This window comes from Schistocerca nitens, chromosome 5, assembly GCF_023898315.1.
Source record: "Schistocerca nitens isolate TAMUIC-IGC-003100 chromosome 5, iqSchNite1.1, whole genome shotgun sequence".
Classification (NCBI taxonomy): domain Eukaryota; kingdom Metazoa; phylum Arthropoda; class Insecta; order Orthoptera; family Acrididae; genus Schistocerca; species Schistocerca nitens.
In genome coordinates, this window is record NC_064618.1 from 485,293,191 (window position 1) to 485,309,072 (window position 15,882).

Here is a 15,882-nt window from a genome sequence, read left to right on the forward strand (position 1 = left end):
ACGGAGCGCGCTGCTCTCTGTTGGATCTTCTTTATCTCTTCTATCAACCCTATCTGGTACGGATCCCACACTGCTGAGCAGTATTCAAGCAGTGGGCGAACAAGCGTACTGTAACCTACTTCCTTTGTTTTCGGATTGCATTTCCTTAGGATTCTTCCAATGAATCTCAGTCTGGCATCTGCTTTACCGACGATCACCTTTATATGATCATTCCATTTTAAATCACTCCTAATGCGTACTCCCAGATAATTTTTGGAATTAACTGCTTCCAGTTGCTGACCTGCTATTTTGTAGCTAAATGATAAGGGACCTATCTTTCTATGTATACGCAGCACATTGCACTTGTCTACGTTGAGATTCAATTGCCATTCCCTGCACCATGCGTCAATTCGCTGCAGATCCTCCTGCATTTCAGTACAATTTTCCATTGTTACAACCTGTCGATACACCACAGCATCATCTGCAAAAAGCCTCAGTGAACTTCCGATGTCATCCACAAGGTCATTTATGTATATTGTGAATAGTAACGGTCCTATGACACTCCCCTGCGGCACACCTGAAATCACTCTTACTTCGGATGACTTCTCTCCATTGAGAATGATATGCTGCGTTCTGTTATCTAGGAACTCTTCAATCCAATCACACAATTGGTCCGATAGTCCATATGCTCTTACTTTGTTCATTAAACGACTGTGGGGAACTGTATCGAACGCCTTGCGGAAGTCAAGAAACACGGCATCTACCTGGGAACCCGTGTCTATGGCCCTCTGAGTCTCGTGAACGAATAGCGCGAGCTGGGTTTCACACGATCATCTTTTTCGAAACCCATGCTGATTCCTACAGAGTAGATTTCTAGCCTCCAGAAAAGTCATTATACTCGAACATAATACGTGTTCCAAAATTCTACAACTGATCGACGTTAGAGATATAGGTCTATAGTTCTGCACATCTGTGCGACGTCCCTTCTTGAAAACGGGGATGACCTGTGCCCTTTTCCAATCCTTGGGAACGCTACGCTCTTCTAGAGACCTACGGTACACCGCTGCAAGAAGGGGGGCAAGTTCCTTCGCGTACTCTGCGTAAAATCGAACTGGTATCCCATCAGGTCCAGCGGCCTTTCCTCTTTTGAGCGATTTTAATTGTTTCTCTATCCCTCTGTCGTCTATTTCGATATCTACCATTTTGTCATCTGTGCGACAATCTAGAGAAGGAACTACAGTGCAGTCTTCCTCTGTGAAACAGCTTTGAAAAAGACATTTAGTATTTCGGCCTTTAGTCTGTCATCCTCTGTTTCAGTACCATTTTGATCACAGAGTGTCTAGACATTTTGTTTTGATCCACCTACCGCTTTGACATAAGACCAAAATTTCTTAGGATTTTCTGCCAAGTCATTACATAGAACTTTTCTTTCGAAATCATTGAACGCCTCTCGCATAGCCCTCCCCTTCGCGTAATTTTTGTTTGTCTGCAAGGCTTTGGCTATGTTTATGTTTGCTGTGAAGTTCCCTTTGCTTCTGCAGCAGTTTTCTAACTCTGTTGTTGTACCACGGTGGCTCTTTTCCATCTCTTACGATCTTGCTTGGCACATACTCATCTAACGCATATTGTACGATGGTTTTGAACTTTGTCCACTGATCCTCAACACTATCTGTACTTGAGACAAAACTTTTGTGTTGTGCCGTCGGGTACTCTGTAATCTGCTTTTTGTCACTTTTGCTAAACAGAAAAATCTTCCTACCTTTTTAAATATTTCTATTTACGGCTGAAATCATCGATGCCGTAACCGCTTTATGATCGCTGATTCCCTGTTCTGCGTTAACTGTTTCAAATAGTTCGGGTCTGTTTGTCACCAGAAGGTTCTCTGTTTAACTGCTCAAGGTAGTTTTCAGGTAAAGCACTTAAAAAAATTTCACTGGATTCTTTGTCCCTGCCACCCGTTATGAACGTTTGAGTCTCCCAGTCTATATCCGGCAAATTAAAATCTCAACCCAGAACTATAACATGGTGGGGAAATCTACTCGAAATATTTTCCAAATTATCCTTCAGGTGGTCAGCCACAACAGCTGCTGAGCCAGGGGGCCTATAGAGACATCCAATTACAATGTCTGAACCTGCTTCAGCCGTGACCTTCACCCAAATTATTTCACATTTCGGATCTCCGTCAATTTCCTTCGATACTATTGCACTTCTTATCGCTATAAACACGCCTCCCCCTTCACTGTCCAGCCTGTATCTGCGGTATACATTCCAATCTGAGTTTAGAATTTCAAGTTGTACATAGGAAACCATGTCCAGGAACGTTATCCAACGACGCTTCAGAGCGTCAAAGTTATGTGCGCCGGCGTCTGTAAATGTATGTATATACAGAGAGATTCCGTGCCGACATTACAGACTTTCTAGGATGATGGAGAAGGACATGTGTGTCAGTCTGAGATAAGGGTCTCTCCACCAGAAACAAACGAGTCGAAAGTAATAAGCAAAACACGTTGTGATACCTCTGACAGTGAAACACATGCACTGGTACTGCTGTACTGAGGCGTAGAGTACGCAGCTTTCAGAGATGGTAGTATGGACCAAAAAAAGAAAAAAAATGTCAGGTAAACAAAAGGGCTCTAATATGCATACCTTAAGAGCTATCAGTACTTGTTCAACATAGGAGATGTGTTTCGCAGTAGCGAAGATGTACAAGTGCTCATAGCTCTTAAGGTATGCATTTTAGAGCCCATGTTTGCTGCACATTTTTTCCTTGATTTAGTCAATACTACAGTTGCCTAATCTACAGCCTTAACAGTAACAGGACCAGCACATGTATTCCACTTCCAGAGGTATCAGAACAGTCTTACAACTCTTACAACTTTGGACTCGTTCGTTTCCGCTAGAGGGACCCTTGCCTGAAATTGATATATGTATCCTTCTCCATCATCCTAGAAAGTCTGTAATATCATCACGGAATCACCCTATATATACACATAGATTTACAAGCGCCGGTCTCTATAACTTTGACTCTCTGTAGCGTCATTGGATGACTTGCCCGGACTTGGGTTCCTATGTAAAATTTGATATACTTAGTTCTCTCTACAGCTTCTAGATGTGTGTGAAAACTTTTCGAGTTTTGAAAATAATAATAAAAAAAACGTAGGCCGAACTTTTGTATACTAAGGTTATTCTTCAACCTGAAGATTGGACTCAGCATCAAGAGAAGAAGAAGAATGATACATATATTCTGCAAAGACAGCTCTTACAAAAGGGCGAGCTGCATCTAAATGTGCTCCGACAAAGTAAAAAGAAACGAAAACTAACGTGTTTAAAAGTAAAGGATAACTGAAGCAGAAACGTTCCAGTAAACATGAATCTACAAACGAACCAAGTGGGAGATAATTGTAAATATGAGGTTACAGGCCACCATTGGCTCCAGTATGGAATTTTGCTGTGTTTAGTACAAGCGTATTTGAAAACTAAATTTTTCGATGCCCCAACTCTAACGAATCTATTGTCCCATTAGCCCAAAGAACTATAATCTCGTTGGAAAACGAATGCTTCTTCGAAATGCATAGTGATTTTTCATTGCTTTTAAGTCGCTCTCTGGATAATTCTGTCGACTTTATCATAGGAAAATGGCATCTGATCATCACCCACGTGGGTAGGTAGCACATGAATTTTGTGAATTGTTTCTAGGTTTCTTGTATACCCGTTAAGTGTTTACACGACAATTATGAAGTTACTATGAACACGCAGTGTTTGTGTGATTCCGCAAAATAGAACATTTACAGACATGTGTCCCATCAATAACCAAGGCTCAAGTGAATTCCGGCTTAGCTATCCCTCTGGTGATCTATTTATGTTATTTTTGTAATACAAACATTTTTAGAGTGTAGATGCATTGTTAAAAGTCACTTTGGTGGTTGTTTAGACTACAAAAATTTCCTTGCTCCTGAATGTCTCTGTTACAGCCAGGGTGGAGCATGTCCATAGCACGACCACTTGAAACCTTACAGTAGTTTCCGCTCTATAAGCAGCAGGTTTCGCTGCTCCCTCGCACCGGGAAATACAAACAGAGGCGGCACGACTCGGCCGGCCGCGGGTGTAACAGAACCCATGTGGATGGGTGGAAAGAAATGTGTCAGGCTTCATAATACGTATTTATATGTGTCGTGTATTATGCATTTCTTGTACGTGAATGTGAATCTGCACATGAACTTTCCTTATCCTCCTCACACTTTTCCATAAAGCGTGGCCAAATCTTCGCTGGGAAGTAGTTCTGTAGTATAGTAGTGCCAGCCTTACTCCTGGGTAGGGGATCAGAGAGACACCACAGCCAGGTAAAAGTCAAAGACTTTCCAGTGTCACAAGATTTGGGGTGGAGAGGTTGGTCACGGCCAAATGGTTCGACCATCCCCTCCACCGGGGCCCAGGAAGACCTCCGGGTGCTCGCCATATTCTGGGAGTGTTACAGAAGACGGGTAAGTGAGCAGACGTGTCCTCAGTGCGTCTGTCTCAATGTTCACGCATGGAAGAGAGGTATTTGAATATTTGTACTAATTCATTTATTTCCAGCTTCGGATTGTGTAAGGAAATGAATGTGCTCGTTTAATTTCGGAAATTTGACCCCCTGTGTTAATGTATCTGGTCCCCAGTTTGCCCGTTATTCTCCTCACATAGTGAATGTCCTATGTAAAATATTGGGAGACTTTGGTGGTATCCATTTGGCCAACGCAATTCCGTCTTACCCTTAGAAATGTGCGTGCAGATTAGTATATAATATACCCGAGCTATAAGTTGTAAAACTGTAATATCTGTAAACTGGAACGATTGTTGCAATCGCCGAAAAGTCGAGTGATAATGTTTAAAATAAATAGGTAATCAATTGTCATCAATCTTTAACATACCTTAAAAATCACAAAGAAGTCAAGTTAAAGGAATTCATTTAAAATAAAAGATATAGAATGCAGGGACCCACACATCAGCGTGTGAGCTCTCCAGCCCCTTTCCTAGTATCGTACAGAAAGGACACGCTCTCTAGGTAGCGCTCTCAAGCTTCTCTCCCCAGTTATCCGTTGCGCAATTTTCATTCAGGGCTTGACGACATCAAATTTCATCTGGCGTCCCTTGGCAAGGAGGTTTGACGGTAATCTTTCACACTTATCAGAAATTATTTCACAATACTACTTTTCCTTCCGTCTACAGCTCCAGCGAAACGTGCTTTGCTAACAAGATTCCAAGTAAGCGAAAGATTGTCCTCTTGATCCGCATAGATGTGATCATGTTTCACGTGGTCAGGTGCGACACGAGCAGAGCAGGAATATGGGGGAGAGTTTGACGCAATCACATACGGCGTCCAGTATTTGTTTTTTGTCAAAAATACATTCTAAGACAAAAAAGCGGCGCACCACAAAAGAATAACCCGAATGAGTCGGAAATCGCTAGATGTGTAACTCTTCAGGCTTTCCCGGCGATCTAATGACATCTTGGGTTGTCGGGTGTTCTGCCGGATATCAGCGTCGTACTTGCACGATATTTCGGTCACGTAGCTCGTAACCTTCATCAGGTGCGACCTGAGACTGCTCCCCGAGTGGACCTGGTCCAGTATTTATGCCTATGGCCTTCCCCCTCCACCAACGGCTGCAGGCGCTTCCTCTGTGGTCCGCGCCCATTCCCTGCGACCTGCTGGAGCGCGGCTGCTCCGTTTTCGGTCCGCTGCGGTTCTACGTGTTCCCTCTGCGGTCCGCGCCCACCAAACCCGCTCCTGGGGGTTTCATCTACGGTCTGGGGTACCAAGCGTTCCCCCTGCGGTCCGCGCCCGCTCACCACGACCTGTTGGAGCGTTGCCGCTCCGTTTTTCGTCCGCTGCGGCTCTAGATGTCCCCTCTGCGGTCCGCGCCCACCAGTCCCACTTCTGGGCGTTCCATCTTCGGTCTGGTGCGCCTGGCAGTCCGTCAGGGGCTCGTTTTCCATCTCCATGTCTCTGGTTCTTCTGTTTGTGTAGTGTTGCAGCTGGCCCCGTTGCTCCTTTAACAATTCCAGAGCCGGATCCCATGCTCTGCTTAGTTGGTACCCTGTGTCACGGTTCATAAGATCGTCAGCCATTTTAATTTCTATCGATTCTCTTATAATACTGTCCCAAAATCTGGGTGTTTGTGCTAGAATCTTGGTATCCTCATACTTCATGGCATGATCTAGTTCTAGACAGTGTTCAGCAATGGCTGACTTAGTCACCTGTCTTAATCTAGTGTGCCTCTGATGTTCTTTGCACCTGATCTCCACAGTTCTGGTCGTCTGGCCAATGTAGGACATGCCACATTGACAAGGTGTATTGTAAATCCCTGGTTTTCGTAATCCCAGGTCGTCTTTGACACTCCCCAGCAGTCCCCCGATCTTGTTGGATGGACAGAAAACACACTTGATATTGTGTTTATGGAGGATCCTACTGATTCTGGCAGAAATAGAGCCAGCATAGGGCAGATATGCCACCTTCTTTGCTTCATCTTGGTCTTCTTCAGGAACCTGTGGTGTAGTGGCTGGTTGGAGTGCCCTCTCAATTTCTCTGTCCGTGTATCCATTCTTGGAGAAAACTGTTTTGAGATGTTCTATCTCTATAGGTAGATTCTCTTGGTCTGACAGGGCCCGTGCTCTGTGGACCAAAGTCTTCAGAACCCCATTCTTCTGTGCAGGGTGGTGACAGCTGCTGGCCTGCAGATATAAATCAGTGTGTGTTGGTTTTCGGTACACACTGTGGCCAATTGATCCATCTGCTTTCCTCTGGACTAGTACATCCAGAAATGGCAGCTGGCCATTCTTCTCCAGTTCCATGGTGAACTCGATATTAGGGTGGCATGAGTTAAGATGTTCGAGAAACTCATTGAGCCTGTCCATCCCATGTGGCCAGATCACGAAGGTGTCATCCACATACCTAAAGAAGCATGTGGGTTTAAATGTGGCTGTCTCCAATGCCCTCTCCTCAAAACTCTCCATAAACATGTTGGCAACCACAGGGGACAGTGGGCTGCCCATGGCTACACCTTCAGTTTGCTCGTAATATTGGTTTCTGTACAGGAAATACGTGGATGTCAGTGTATGACTGAACAGGTCCAACAGAGCACCGTCAAATTTCTCTGCAATCAGTTCTAGTGAGTCCTTCAGTGGGACCCTGGTGGACAGCGATACCACATCAAAACTAACCATGATGTCCGAATCTGTGATGTGCAGTTGCTTGAGGCGTTGCAGGAAATCTTCTGAGTTGCGAATGTGGTGAAAACATTTCCCCACATATGGAGACAGGAGACCTTTCAAGTACTTGGCTGTTGTGTACGTAGGTGCCCCAATATTACTGACAATTGGACGTAGGGGCACGCCCTCCTTGTGTATTTTAGGCAGACCATACAGTCTAGGTGGCACTGGCGCTTTTTCCCGTAGTTGTCTGATGATCTTATCGGGCATCCCTGTTTCCTTCAAGAGAGCACTAGTCTTCTTGGCCAACTTGTCTGTGGGGTCACACTCCAGAATTCTGTATGCAGGGTCCTCCAGAAGTTGGCGTACTTTCTCATCATAATCAACCTGCTGCAAGATGACAGTGGAGTTCCCTTTGTCTGCTGGCAGTACCACAATGCTGTTGTCTTCCCGGAGTTTCTTGAGTGCAAGCCTCTCCTCGGTTGTGATGTTCGATTTCGGCGGCCTGGCCTTGGTGAGGGCCCTGCAGGTCTCCCGGCGGACTTCCTCTGCCACATTAGGTGGAAGTGTGGCTGCAACTTGCTCTACTGCACTGACGAAACCTGAAATGGGTACGTTTCTAGGGGTCGTAGCAAAGTTGAGACCCTTGCTGAGTACCTTTAAGGTTATATCATCAAACTGTATGCCACTCAGATTCGTCACAGTGCGTGTCTCTTCCATCTGCTGTGCTTTTTTACTCATGCGGTCAGACTTTGCAGATTGGCAAGATGAGGCATTCCTTCTAGCACACTCAGCTAAAGACCAGGAGGCACGGTCTACCCAATCCCAATCTTCTCTTGTTAAGGAGGCTGCCATGTACAGATGAATGTGTAACAGCTCCCTGATGGCCAGGGAGCTGTTACACATTCATCTGTACATGGCAGCCTCCTTAACAAGAGAAAATTGGGATTGGGTAGACCGTGCCTCCTGGTCTTTAGCTGAGTGTGCTAGAAGGAATGCCTCATCTTGCCAATCTGCAAAGTCTGACCGCATGAGTAAAAAAGCACAGCAGATGGAAGAGACACGCACTGTGACGAATCTGAGTGGCATACAGTTTGATGATATAACCTTAAAGGTACTCAGCAAGGGTCTCAACTTTGCTACGACCCCTAGAAACGTACCCATTTCAGGTTTCGTCAGTGCAGTAGAGCAAGTTGCAGCCACACTTCCACCTAATGTGGCAGAGGAAGTCCGCCGGGAGACCTGCAGGGCCCTCACCAAGGCCAGGCCGCCGAAATCGAACATCACAACCGAGGATAGGCTTGCACTCAAGAAACTCCGGGAAGACAACAGCATTGTGGTACTGCCAGCAGACAAAGGGAACTCCACTGTCATCTTGCAGCAGGTGGATTATGATGAGAAAGTACGCCAACTTCTGGAGGACCCTGCATACAGAATTCTGGAGTGTGACCCCACAGACAAGTTGGCCAAGAAGACTAGTGCTCTCTTGAAGGAAACAGGGATGCCCGATAAGATCATCAGACAACTACGGGAAAAAGCGCCAGTGCCACCTAGACTGTATGGTCCGCCTAAAATACACAAGGAGGGCGTGCCCCTACGTCCAATTGTCAGTAATATTGGGGCACCTACGTACACAACAGCCAAGTACTTGAAAGGTCTCCTGTCTCCATATGTGGGGAAATGTTTTCACCACATTCGCAACTCAGAAGATTTCCTGCAACGCCTCAAGCAACTGCACATCACAGATTCGGACATCATGGTTAGTTTTGATGTGGTATCGCTGTTCACCAGGGTCCCACTGAAGGACTCACTAGAACTGATTGCAGAGAAATTTGACGGTGCTCTGTTGGACCTGTTCAGTCATACACTGACATCCACGTATTTCCTGTACAGAAACCAATATTACGAGCAAACTGAAGGTGTAGCCATGGGCAGCCCACTGTCCCCTGTGGTTGCCAACATGTTTATGGAGAGTTTTGAGGAGAGGGCATTGGAGACAGCCACATTTAAACCCACATGCTTCTTTAGGTATGTGGATGACACCTTCGTGATCTGGCCACATGGGATGGACAGGCTCAATGAGTTTCTCGAACATCTTAACTCATGCCACCCTAATATCGAGTTCACCATGGAACTGGAGAAGAATGGCCAGCTGCCATTTCTGGATGTACTAGTCCAGAGGAAAGCAGATGGATCAATTGGCCACAGTGTGTACCGAAAACCAACACACACTGATTTATATCTGCAGGCCAGCAGCTGTCACCACCCTGCACAGAAGAATGGGGTTCTGAAGACTTTGGTCCACAGAGCACGGGCCCTGTCAGACCAAGAGAATCTACCTATAGAGATAGAACATCTCAAAACAGTTTTCTCCAAGAATGGATACACGGACAGAGAAATTGAGAGGGCACTCCAACCAGCCACTACACCACAGGTTCCTGAAGAAGACCAAGATGAAGCAAAGAAGGTGGCATATCTGCCCTATGCTGGCTCTATTTCTGCCAGAATCAGTAGGATCCTCCATAAACACAATATCAAGTGTGTTTTCTGTCCATCCAACAAGATCGGGGGACTGCTGGGGAGTGTCAAAGACGACCTGGGATTACGAAAACCAGGGATTTACAATACACCTTGTCAATGTGGCATGTCCTACATTGGCCAGACGACCAGAACTGTGGAGATCAGGTGCAAAGAACATCAGAGGCACACTAGATTAAGACAGGTGACTAAGTCAGCCATTGCTGAACACTGTCTAGAACTAGATCATGCCATGAAGTATGAGGATACCAAGATTCTAGCACAAACACCCAGATTTTGGGACAGTATTATAAGAGAATCGATAGAAATTAAAATGGCTGACGATCTTATGAACCGTGACACAGGGTACCAACTAAGCAGAGCATGGGATCCGGCTCTGGAATTGTTAAAGGAGCAACGGGGCCAGCTGCAACACTACACAAACAGAAGAACCAGAGACATGGAGATGGAAAACGAGCCCCTGACGGACTGCCAGGCGCACCAGACCGAAGATGGAACGCCCAGAAGTGGGACTGGTGGGCGCGGACCGCAGAGGGGACATCTAGAGCCGCAGCGGACGAAAAACGGAGCGGCAACGCTCCAACAGGTCGTGGTGAGCGGGCGCGGACCGCAGGGGGAACGCTTGGTACCCCAGACCGTAGATGAAACCCCCAGGAGCGGGTTTGGTGGGCGCGGACCGCAGAGGGAACACGTAGAACCGCAGCGGACCGAAAACGGAGCAGCCGCGCTCCAGCAGGTCGCAGGGAATGGGCGCGGACCACAGAGGAAGCGCCTGCAGCCGTTGGTGGAGGGGGAAGGCCATAGGCATAAATACTGGACCAGGTCCACTCCTCTCGAGTTGTGGCAGCCGTAGCGCGCAGCAGCCGTAGCGCGCAGGTCACTGTTGCACGCGGCGCCCTGCTTCTGAGGGAGAGTTAGATAGGAGATCGTACTGCGCGCGGGTGGCAAATTGTCGTGTTGCTGTTTTGACGGCAAAAAAAAGCAAATTGTCTAACCCTAGCGCGCAGTATGGTTAAGATGAGTAGCGTGGGACGTGATGTCGCGAGAGGTGGCAACTCGGCGACAGAAGAAGAAGTTTCCCCCGCTCCCGCCCTGTATATCAAGTGCAGGGAGGTCGAGTGGGTGGAACTATACGATGAGATGGGGCAGAGCTGCGAAAAGGAGGTCGTCGTTGAGTCCGTCGACTCCGACGCCACCATCGAGCTCCAGGCCGCTGACTGGAACGACTACAGGGCCCTGAAGGCCCTTGTTGCCGCTCACACGGTGGACGCCCCGGAAAGAAGAGGTGCGACGGGTCAAAAGACTCGTCGCAAAGAAGTCACCAAGGCGCTCCTGAGGGGACTGCCATGGATCCTCACGGAGCGGGCGGTGAAAGAAGGACTGCGCCGCCAAGGTTTTGTTGAGGCAACCGTCAGGTTGCACAACAGAACCAATAAGAAGAAACCGCCTCTGTTTATTGTCGCCACACCAGCGGCGGACAACGGAGCGGACATTCTGGACATCCGGAAGCTATTGGGCTTCCACGTGCAGCCGGAAACTCTCCCACCCCACCTGGACACGAAGCCACAGTGCTTCAAGTGCCAGGAGGAAGGGCATGTGGCAAAGCACTGCCGTAACGCCGCCAGGTGCGTCAGGTGCGGACGTCATCATGACACCCGCGCCTGTAGCAGCACCAAAGACGACAAACCGACGTGCGCCCGCTGCGGCGGTGAGCACGTCGCCAACTGGCGCGGATGTCAGGCCTTTAACGGCCGAAATCCCGCCACTGCAATAGAGACGGCGCCCCAGACCAAGAGGCGACGCCGCAGGAGGAGGAGGCGACAGCGTCCTGCAACCGCGGCGAGCAACGGAGGGGCAGCAGCGAGAGGAGGAGGCAACGCCGCGCGAACAACGGCAGCACCCGGAGGAGATTCGAGGACGGCCACCGCTCACGTGCGGCCGCCCTCACCCACCGCCTGTGGCAAGGGCGGAGGAGGGGGACGGCAGCGCGACGCAGCGAGTGGGAAGACGGCGGCGACAGCTGGTCCCGACATCGAGTCGGCCCTCCGGGAGGCGGAATCACGATTCCGCATGGTTCTCCATGCGGAGATGGAGGCCGCCTGCCTCACTCTACGTGAATCCCTCAGCCGCAACACCAACAAGAAGGAGGCGCAGCACCAAGACGACAGGCTGGCAACAACAGCAGCACAGCCCAGTCGCGACCAGGCCACACAAACGGCCTGGCCTAAGAAGATGACAATAAGTCGAGCTGCACAGGCCTCGTTAGAAGGCAAGGGAGAAGCGGTTGCACGTCAGGACTCAGGCGTCCAAACCAAGGAGTTCGTCAACCACATGGCGGTACTTGTGGACAGCGAACTCCTGGACGACGACAGCCCGCGAGACGAGTACCAGATGAGCTTCCTGCAAAGCAAGGAGCTCATAAGAAGAAAGGCGGAAGCCAGAGAAGAGGAGTTCAGAAGAAGGCAAGAGGAGCAAGAGGCGGAGCGTGACAGAAGACGCGATGCCGCCCTTGCCCGCCGTGAACGCCAGCGCCAACGCTGGCAACACGGCAAATAAAGACAAGGCAAGTCACAACAAGCAGTTCTGGCCGGGTTTTGCAGGTTTTCCTTGGCCGCTAAGGTAAATACCGGAACTGTCCCCAACAAAGTCCTGCAAATAAATTCCCAATTGGGAGAACGCCCCCCCCCCTTCTTTGCACCCCTGCGAGAAAAATAAAGAGTGCCACAACAGAATTAACTTAACCCCTTGGCTGAAAAGAGCTAAATGCACGCTCTACAACAGCCCGCCCTTCTCCATCCGAGAAGGGAATGAAAAGTGCAAAAAAAAAAAAAAAAAAAAAAAAAAAAAAAAAAACTCGGGGAGCAAAGCCACAGTGCTTCAAGTGCCAGGAGGAAGGGCATGTGGCAAAGCACTGCCGTAACGCCGCCAGGTGCGTCAGGTGCGGACGTCATCATGACACCCGCACCTGTAACAGCACCAAAGACGACAAACCGACGTGCGCCCGCTGCGGCGGTGAGCACGTCGCCAACTGGCGCGGATGTCAGGCCTTCAACGGCCGAAATCCCGCCACTGCAATAGAGACGGCGCCCCAGACCAAGAGGCGACGCCGCAGGAGGAGGAGGCGACAGTGTCCTGCAACCGCGGCGAGCAACGGAGGGGCAGCAGCGAGAGGAGGAGGCAACGCCGCGCGAACAACGGCGGCACCCGGAGGAGATTCGAAGACGGCCACCGCTCACGTGCGGCCGCCCTCACCCACCGCCTGTGGCAAGGGCGGAGGAGGGGGACGGCAGCGCGACGCAGCGAATGGGAAGACGGCGGCGACAGCTGGTCCCGACGTCGAGTCGGCCCTCCGGGAGGCGGAATCACGATTCCGCATGGTTCTCCATGCGGAGATGGAGGCCGCCTGCCTCACTCTACGTGAATCCCTTAGCCGCAACACCAACAAGAAGGAGGCGCAGCAACAAGACGACAGGCTGGCAACAACAGCAGCACAGCCCAGTCGCGACCAGGCCACACAAACGGCCTGGCCTAAGAAGATGACAATAAGTCGAGCCGCACAGGCCTCGTTAGAAGGCAAGGGAGAAGCGGTTGCACGTCAGGACTCAAGCGTCCAAACCAAGGAGTTCGTCAACTGCAGGGCGGAACTTGTGAACGGCGAACTCCTGGACGACGACAGCCCGCGAGACGAGTACCAGATGAGCTTCCTGCAAAGCAAGGAGCTCATAAGAAGAAAGGCGGAAGCCAGAGAAGAGGAGTTCAGAAGAAGGCAAGAGGAGCAAGAGGCGGAGCGTGACAGAAGACGCGAAGCCGCCTTTGCCCGCCGTGAACGCCAGCGCCAACGCTGGCAACACGGCAAATAAAGATAAGGCAAGTCACAACAAGCAGTTCTGGCCGGGTTTTGCAGGTTTTCCTTGGCCGCTAAGGTAAATACCGGAACTGTCCCCAACAAAGTCCTGCAAATAAATTCCCAATTGGGAGAACCCCCCCCCCCCTTCTTTGCACCCCTGCGAGAGAAATAAAGAGTGCCACAACAGAATTAACTATACCCCTTGGCTGAAAAGAGCTAAACGCACGCTCTAAAACAGCCCGCCCTTCTCCATCTGAGAAGGGAATGAAAAGTGCAAAAAAAAAAAAAAAAAAAAAAAAAAAAAACACTCGGGGAGCAGTCTCAGGTCGTAGCATGACCTCTTTGGTTGTCATCAGTGGCACCCTTACAGCACAGCGGTACCTCTAAGATATTCTACACCCCGTTTTGCTGCCGTTAATGGCATGCCAAACTATTTCATGAATTTTTGCTGTTGACAGGAAGATGGCTGTTTTTTCTGATGTAATCAAGTTACGATATCAAGCAATTATGTCGATTTTAATAAACGTTGAAGTTGACAGAACGTCACGAATTTGATTCTTTGTGTTGTTAACCACTGGATAGAAAAATCACAACGAGCGATGTATACATGCTTTCGTCTTCTACACTGGAGAAGAAGCAGCGGAAGAGTTTGAAGGCAGTTAAAGACAGATTTTTCTTCGGCTGAAGTACCGGATCATAGTTTTGCAGTAAGAGAAGCTGTTAATATTTCTGTGCTTTTTGTGGAGGTTGTTCCATGCGTTCAGTTGATGTCTATTAGAGGTGAAGTTTTATGGCTTCCACAGTAGCATTAAAATAGAGGTTGATCAAAGTGGTTACGCCAACTCATCTCCTTTTTTCGCTCGCGCAAGGCAAAGCCACGAATCTGTTATCTTCATTGACAACTAATTTCGAAAGGAGATTGAAAAGTACCATCGTACCATCGCAGATGGTACTTGTTAAGGATTCGAAGCTACTTCGACAAGGTATTCTTTGTTAAGCGAAAAATGACTTTGACACAAAACTGTTCTCATTTTTGAAGAAAATTATTTTTGTGTATTGATGGCCTTATGTAACAATACGACAAATACGATTGGTGGAGCATCAGTCAGAGCCAAAGACACAATACTGGAGCAACATCGAGTTAAATGATATCTTTGAGTTCTACATTCTGACAAGAAAGTTAACTTTCTATGAGACCTATGACCAGCATATCTGTTAATGTATTTAAGTGAGATAATGATTTGACGTTTTGACAGTCTACTACACACATGTTAATTAAGCACCATGTAATGTAAATAAAAATAAACCACAAAGTAAACACTAAGAATGGAACGTTGAAACAGATCTCTCGATGTCGCCAAAGAATGTCACCTGACTTCAGTACCTATATGTTGTGGTCAGATGACCTGGCGACGATACATCGACCTTGAGGTTTATGGAGTGATTCCCAAAGCATTGTGCTACAACATGCGAGCTACGTGATGGTGCATTATATTGCTGAAGGTAAGAGGGATATGTTTTCAGGTACACTATGTGATCAAAAGTATCCGGACACCTGGCTGAAAATGACTTATAAGTACGTGGCGCCCTCCATCGGTAATGCTGGAATCCAATATGGTGTTGGCCCACCTGTAGCCTTGATGACAGCTTCCACTGAGAGGCATACGTTCAATCAGATGCTGGAAGGTTTCTTGGAGAACGGCAGCCCATTCTTCACGGAGTGCTGCACTGAGGAGAGGTATCGATGTCGCCGGTGAGGCCTGGCACGAAGTCGGCGTTCCAAAACATCCCAAAGGTGTTCTACAGGATTCAGGTCAGGACTCTGTGCATACCACTCCGCCACAGGCTGTGCATTATGAACAGGTGATCGGTAGTGTTGAATGATGCAATCGCCATCGCCGAACTGCTATTCATCAGTGGGATGCAAGAAGGCGCTTAAAACATCAATGTAGGCGTGTGCTGTGATAGTGCCACGCAGAACAACAAAGGGTGCATGCCCCCTCCATGAAAAACACGTCCACACCATAACATCACGCCTCCGAATTTTACTGTTGGCACTACACACGCTGGCAGATGACGTTCACCGGGTGTTCGCCATACCCACACCCTGCCATCGGGCCGGCACATTGTATACCGTGATTCGTCACTGAACACAACGTTTTTCCACTGCTCAATCATCCAATGTTTATACACTCCTTACACCAAGCGAGGTGTCGTTTGGCATTTACCAGCATGATGTGTGGCTTATGAGCAGCCGCTCGACCATGAAATCCAAGTTTTCTCACGTCCCGCCTAAGTGTCATAGTAGTTGTAGTGTATCCTGATGCAGTTTG